Consider the following 7,203-nt stretch of genomic DNA (forward strand, 5'->3'; position numbering starts at 1 on the left):
TGGAGCACAGTTCTACTCTGCACACACGGGGCTGCCATCCACTCCACATAACGGGTTTTCATCTTTGTTTTATTGTAAATTGGAAGAGTGCTGGAGCTGGGTCCCCCAGGCTGACTCCCAAATCCGCCTTCAGTGACCTTGGAAATCAGGAAAAGATACAAACCAGAGCTTTTTTTTTTTTGGCCCTCCCGGAGAATCAGCTGTTAAACATTTACTAGCAGACCAGTGTGTATAAACAAGCTCCAAGCTGAGCCAGTTAACCTACTGGAGTGAACAAAGAGTTTGGCATAAAATTATGGGCAGATAAACAGATAAGGTTAATTGCATTATGTATCACTTCATTAATGAAAGCCTGATAGGAATGCGACCTACAATGACTCAGCAGTTAGTTGCATTTACCATATATCCTTGAAAGTAATAAAACGGGCTCTCATTATTTCTTTCCTTTTGTCCTCCTGTTGCGAAGCTCCCAGTGAAGAATTTATGCAGAATAAGCATCAACTCGCCATGAGTTGGAATCGACTCAACCAGCAATGGGTTTGGTTTTTAGAGGTTTTTAGACTCTCCCTGAATATCCAGCATTCTCTTTTGTTGTTGTGTTGTGTTGTGTTTTTCTCTTCTGAAGACTAAGTGCAGAAAAACCCAGGAATGCAACCATTTCCTGCTCCTGGCGAGCGCCCACAGCTCTGCAGAGAAGCAAACGGGAGGCGGGGAGGCGGGGAGAGTCTCCTGCTTAAAACAAGGGCTGAAGCCATGAGCATATTAGAAAGCTGATAAATATTGAGAAGTTGCCACTCTCTGCCATCCAGCTCCTCATCTATGAGGCCACAGCACTAGAAGAAAAGATTAATAAAAATCTGCAGCCTCATAAAACGATTTTGTGGAGGAAAGATTGTTTTCCCTTTGCAGAAACCCAGGCTGGGTCAGCAGAGCAGCCTGGCAGCAGGCTGGCATTTGCTGCTCTGCGCCGCCGTCCTCTTTAACCACTGTAATTAGCACTCACTCGTCATGCGTCTTTGCTCCTTCTTCCCCAACAGAACTTGACCTGATTCTGCCTGCTCTTTCCCAGTCTCTTCCCCGTTTCCTGCCCCAACTTGTCCTTCCTCTTCGCATTCTGCTCTGGGTTCTATTTTCTGCCTTGCTCATTTCTTTTGCAGGGGCTTCAGCATTTCATGCGAAAGCCTTCTGATCACTTTGGATATTCAAATAATGATCCAAACTTCCGGTCTCTTGCTCAGCACCCGATGTCTTTCATGCCAGGCATTCATTAAATTCCTCTTATGGAATGCCAACTGTTATGGGGGGATTCAAAGACATCCAACTCGTGCTCCCTGTCCTCAGAGATTCTGTCATCTAGAAGAGAGGATAATAATGATATCTATGATAAGGAGGGGCCCTGGTGGCGCAGCGGTTAAGCATCTGGCTGCTAACCAAAAGGCCGGCAGTTAGAATCCACCAGCTGCTCCTTGGAAACCCTGTGGGAGAGTTCTACTCTGACCTATAGGGTCGCTATGAGTCGGAATCGACTCAACAGCAATGGGTTTAGTTTTATTTTATTATCCATAAGAAGCCCTGGTGGAGCAATGGTTAAGTGTTCAACTGGTAACCCAAAGGTTGGTGGTTCGAACCCACCCAGCAACTCTGTGGGAAAAAGACCTGGCAACCTGTTCCCGTAAAGATTAAACCAAAAAAACCCAAACCCATTGCTGTCAAGTCGATTCCGACTCATAGCGACCCTATAGGACAGAGCAGAACTGCCCCATAGGGCTTCCAAAGAGCAGCTGGTGGATTCGAACTGCCGGCCGTTTGGTTAGCAGTCGTAGCTCTTAACCACTGCACCACCAGGGCAGTTCTACTCTGTCCTATAAGGTCACTATGAGTCGGAATAGACCCGACACAAAGAGGTTTGGTTTTTGGTTTTCAAAATAACACCCACACTCCCACCTCCCCTCAGAACAACTCCTGAGTCTGCCTCTTATGGCTTGGGGGAACCTCCGAAAAGCCCTCACAGGTGATTCTGGCCCTTCACCTGCTTAAGAACCTCTGCCCCAAACCCCAGTAAACAGAAAAGGTTCTTCAACAGTGTCTCACCAGTGGTTTAAATGTTCCAGTTGTAAAGCATCCCCCTCGCCAGTAGGGGGCGGTGACTCAGGTCTCCTTTCTAAGCCCACGCTGCTCCCCAGCTGGCAAGAGAGCTGACCTTGGACACAATGTCCCAAGCCCTTAAGGCAGCCTGCTGAGTCTGGTTCTCCTGCAAAGCCAGTCTAGGCCACAACACCTCTGCCCACTGGAACGGGATCCTCAACAGAGGCCTCACCTCATCAGCAACGTGGAGGCCTTGAGCTGCCCCGCCCCCGCCTCAGCTGCTGGCAGGCTGAAGCCCCATTCTGGGACCACTGGTCTGCTTCTTCCACACGCTTTCCCCGTGAACCCATCTCTCCTCCAAGGTTCTACAATCCACTAGATGCCGCTGACTTTAGCCTGTGGTTGATAGCTTCCCTGGAGTTGATTCTGACTCATGGCGACTCCATGTCCAATAGAACAAAACATTGCCCAGTTTTGCATCAACCTCACAATCGACAGCATGTCTGAGTCCATCGTTGCTGCTATTGCGCCAGTTCATCTCACCAAGGGTCTCCCTCTCCCTCGCTGGCCCTCTGCTTCGCCAAACATGACATCCTCGTCCAGCGACCGATCCCTGCTGATGACATATCCAAAGCAAGTGAGTCAGACAATGTTCTGTTGTAATCCAAAGGTTTTCATTGGCTAATTTTAGGAAGTAGATCACCAGACCTTTCTTCCTAGTCTGTCTTAGTCTGGAAGCTCTGTCCACCTGTCCACCACGGGTGACCCTGCTGGTATTTGAAATACTGGTGGCATAGCTCCCGGCATCATAGCAACATGCAAGCCACCACGGTGTGACAAACTGACAGACGGGTGGTGAGACTTTAGCTTAGGCCTCTGGAACTGCCTCTAAACCTCTCTACCTAAATACCCATCAGGCAAACTTGGCACTTTCAAAACTGACTCATCTTCTCCTAGTTGAAACCAGATTTCTCTCTTATCATTTCGGACTCAGGGAGTGCTACAACCAGCCCTCCAGTCCAGTCACCCAAGTTACACACCTGGGAGCCAGCCTCATTCTTTCTCCTCCAGCTCCTCACCCCATAACTAACCAAACATCCAGCCTTGCCTGTTTTCTTTACTTGGCTCTCCTGCGACAGCAGACAGTTCTTGCTCCGCCCTAACCATCTCATCCAGATTCCCGCAACAACTCTCTCTGGCTCAGCCTCTTCCCCACCACTCTAACCGCCATGTTGCTGTCAGAGGGATCTAGCTACGCAGCAACTCAGACATTGATGGCGTCATCCTTGCTGGACAGTCAAATAAAACCCAAGCTCCCTTATCTATTACACGTAGCCCTTCATCTCAGGCCCTGGCCTACTTCCGCATCTTTATTCCTTACCTCTCCCTGCCCACGGTTAAGTGCTCGGCTGCTAACCGAAAGCTTGGTGGTTCAAACCCACCCAGTGGCTCCACGAGAGAAAGACCTGGCGATCTGCTTCCGTAAAGATTACAGCCTAGAAAACTCAATGGGGCAGTTCTACTCCATCACATGGGGTCGCTGTGAGTTGAAAATCGACTCAAGGGCTGCTAACAACAACATCAAGACACAACCATTCATCTCTTGCCTCCCTGTTACCTATATCTGACCAAGCTTCCAATTCCTTTGAACTTTGCTGGCTGACACTCAGCAGGTATCACCAGACTTCCATGATGCCACCTCTTGCCTTCCCGGGGTTAGCTGCCCTTCCCAAGGCTCCCATGATTTCCCGTGCTTATCTCCAAATACCGCATTGATTTAAGTTGTTATTATACAGAGCCCTGGTGGTGCAGTGGTTAAGCATTTGGCTGCTAACCAAAAGGTGAGCAGTTTGAATTCACCGGCCGCTCCTTGGAAACCTTATGGGGCAGTTCTACTCTGTCCTATAGGGTTGCTATGAGTTGGAATTGACTTAAGGGAAATGGGTTTTTTTGTTGGCAGCTGCCATCAAGTCAACTCCGACCATGGCGACGTTGTGTATAACAGAAGGAAACATTGCCCAATCCTGCGCCATCTTCATGATCTCTGGCATGTTTGAGCCCACTGCTGTGGCTATTGTGTCAATTCATCTCTCGGAGGGTTTCCCTCGTTTTCACTGATCCTCTACTTTACCAACCACGATGCCCTTGTCTAGTGATTGATCTTTCCCGATGACGCGTCCAATGTAAGCAAGACGAAGTCTCGTCATCCTTGCTTCTAAGGAGCATTCTTGTTGTATTTCTTCTAAATCTAATTTGTTTGTTCTTCTGGCAGTCCGTGGTGTATATTCGCTATTGATTTGTAATATCTGCTTATATGTTTGTTTCTTCCAATAAGTGTGAGCTCCTTGAGGGCCCATTTAAAAAAAAAAAAAAGAAAACATTGCTGTCGAGTCGATTCCGACTCACAGCAACCCTATAGGACAGAGTAGAACTGCTCCACAGGGTTTCCAAAGAGCGGCTGGTGGATTCCAACTGCTGAGTTTTTGAATAGCAGCCAAACGCTTAACTACTGTGCCACCAGGGCTCCTCCTTGAGGGCAGGGGCTGTGTTTTTCATCTCTGATTGTCCAGCCCCTAAAACAGTGTTCAGCCAATCACAGAACAGAATTACCTACAAAGGGGCCCTGGTGGCGCAAAGGTTAAGCACTTGGCTGCTAACTGTAAGGTTGACAGTTCAAACTCACCAGCAGCTCCACTGGAGAAAGACCTGGCGATCTGCTCCCATAAAGGTAACAGCCTAGAAAACTCTATGGGGGCAGTTCTACTCTGTCACATGGGGTTGCTATGAGTCAGAATCGACTCAACGGCAATGGGTAGCCTATAGAGTGACAATCTCAAGCAAGCTTCAGCAGAGGTGTGTTAGCACCTCTGGCCTTCTAGAAAAAGTGCCAGAAGTCACCGTCACCCCCAAACATGTACACAGAGTCTCATCCTGGGGGCCCCTCTTTACTATTCAGACATCTCCCATAGTCCCTGAAACAGACGAGTGGGGGAGGGGAGGGTTTGCATGGCCTCCTGGCCTTTAGCCCTGATGATCCTTCTCAGTCTCCAGACGGACCTGAGACACTGGCCGAGACCCAGGCCCCTTTCCCAGGACCTAAAGTCACCCGAGGTTCCCCAGTCACCTCAACACACAACACACACACACAGCTCTATCGTCCCCTCCCTTGCCACAGCCCTACCCTGATGTCCCCCCATTTGACTCCCCCCGAGATCTCAAGAGTCCAACCACCGGCTTGGCCCAACTTAACAGCAGCCCAATGGCATCTTACCTGTCCCGATGCAAACAACAGGCTTGACACCCTGCCAGAATTCTGGTTGCCCCAACCTCCTACGGTCACAGAGAAAGAACTGAGCCTGTGATAAGTGGACAGTGGGAAGGGCCACCCGTGCCTCTCAGCCTAGCGTGCAGAGAGGGGAAACATGCGCTGGCCTGGGAAGTACATTCTGTACCCCCTTCCAACACTGACTGAGATCTACCAGGTGCATGTCACCGACCAACTGGCTTACAAAAGGCAGGTTAGCATCATGAGTAAAAGCATTGGCTCCATCGTTAAGAGCATGGGCTCAAATCCCAGACCTGCCACTTAGTAGTTGCGTGACCGTGGGCAAGTTACTAACCTTTCAGGGCCTCCATTTCCTATCTGTAAAATAGGGATGATAATAATAGTACTTTCCTCATAGGATGGCTCTGAGCAGTAGACAAATTAACCAAAGAACAGTGCCTGGGATGTAGGGAGAGCTACACAAGTGTTGTTGTTAGTTGCTATTGAATTGCCCCAACTCATGGCGATCTCGTGTACAGCAGAATGAAATGTTGCCCTGTCCTTCACCATCTTCACCATCGTTGGCATGCTCCAGTCCATCGCTGCACCCACTGTGTATTTTGAGTGCCTTCCAACCTAGAGGGCTCATCTTCCAGCACCATATCAGACAATGTTCTGTTGTCATCCACAGGGTTTTCATTGGCTAATTTTGGAAAGCAGATCACCAGGCCTTTCTTTCTGGCCTGTCTTAGTCTGGAAGCTCTGCTGAAACCTGTCCACCACAGGTGGCCCTGCTGCTATTTGAAATACTGCTGGCATAGCTTCCAGCATCACAGCAACATGCAAGCCACCCCAGAATGACAACCTGAAAGACAGTGGTGGACAAAAATATTAGCTATCAATATTTATGTACCTTATCTCACCTACTCCTCATAACAACCTCATTTTACAGCTAGGAAACTGAGGTTTGAGATGTGTACCACACCAGATGTGAGCGTCTCCACCACCCATGTCCTCAACCACCAAGGTCATGTTCAGTCCGAGTCCCCTCAGCCACGAAAGCCGTGACGTAAGGCCTCTATTCCCAAAGATTAAACTGGGCAAGAAGGCCTGCATCCTCGTATAGATATTGCTTATCTTGGTAGTAGGAAATGTGCTCTGAGCTAATAGAAAATGTCTCCTACTAAAAAAAACTAACAAGGAGCCCTGGTGGCGCAAATGGTTAAGCACTCAGCTGGTAACCAAAAGGCTGGCGGTTCAAATCCACCCAGCAGCTCTGTGGAAGAAAGACCTGGTGATCTGCTCCCGTAAAGATTACAGCCTGGAAAACCCTATGAGGCAGTTCTACTCTTATCACATAGGGTCACTATGAGTGGAATCAATTTGAGGGTACCCAGCAACAACAACAAAAAAACCCTAACAGTTCTTTTTACAAAAACAAAAATAGTGCTCGCTTCTGCAGCACATATACTAAAATTGGAATGTCACAGAGAAGATTAGCAGGGCCCTGTGAAGGATGACATGCAAATTCATAACGCGTTCCATATTTTTTTACTCAGCCATAAGAAGAAACAAAGTCCTGATACATGCCACATGGGTGAGCCTTGAAAACACCGCGCGGAGTGAAATAAGTCAGTTGCAAAAGGACAAATACTGTATGATCTGGTCTCGCTTATACGAAATAAGCAGATGCAGAGAAACCAAAGGTTATCAGTGGTCACCAGGGGTGGGAGAGAGAGGGAAAGGGGGAGGTTCTCCTTAGAGGGGCATGAGTTTATGTTGTTGCTGGGTGCCATCGCGTCAATTCCGACTCATAGCAGGGTAGAACTGCCCCATAGGCTCTTCTAGGTTAT

The 7,203-nt window shown here is 48.6% G+C and overlaps 1 non-coding gene across 1 annotated transcript; it reads left to right on the forward strand.

Moving 5' to 3' along the window:
* The first annotated feature begins 6,796 nt into the window (after nt 1-6,796).
* LOC111821976 (U6 spliceosomal RNA) lies at nt 6,797-6,901 on the forward strand. The gene has a single exon (XR_002825276.1). It is a non-coding gene; the product is annotated as a U6 spliceosomal RNA (small nuclear RNA).
* The last annotated feature ends 302 nt before the right edge of the window (nt 6,902-7,203 follow it).

Source organism: Trichechus manatus, unplaced genomic scaffold (assembly GCF_000243295.1).
Source record: "Trichechus manatus latirostris isolate Lorelei unplaced genomic scaffold, TriManLat1.0 scaffold00118, whole genome shotgun sequence".
NCBI lineage: Eukaryota > Metazoa > Chordata > Mammalia > Sirenia > Trichechidae > Trichechus > Trichechus manatus.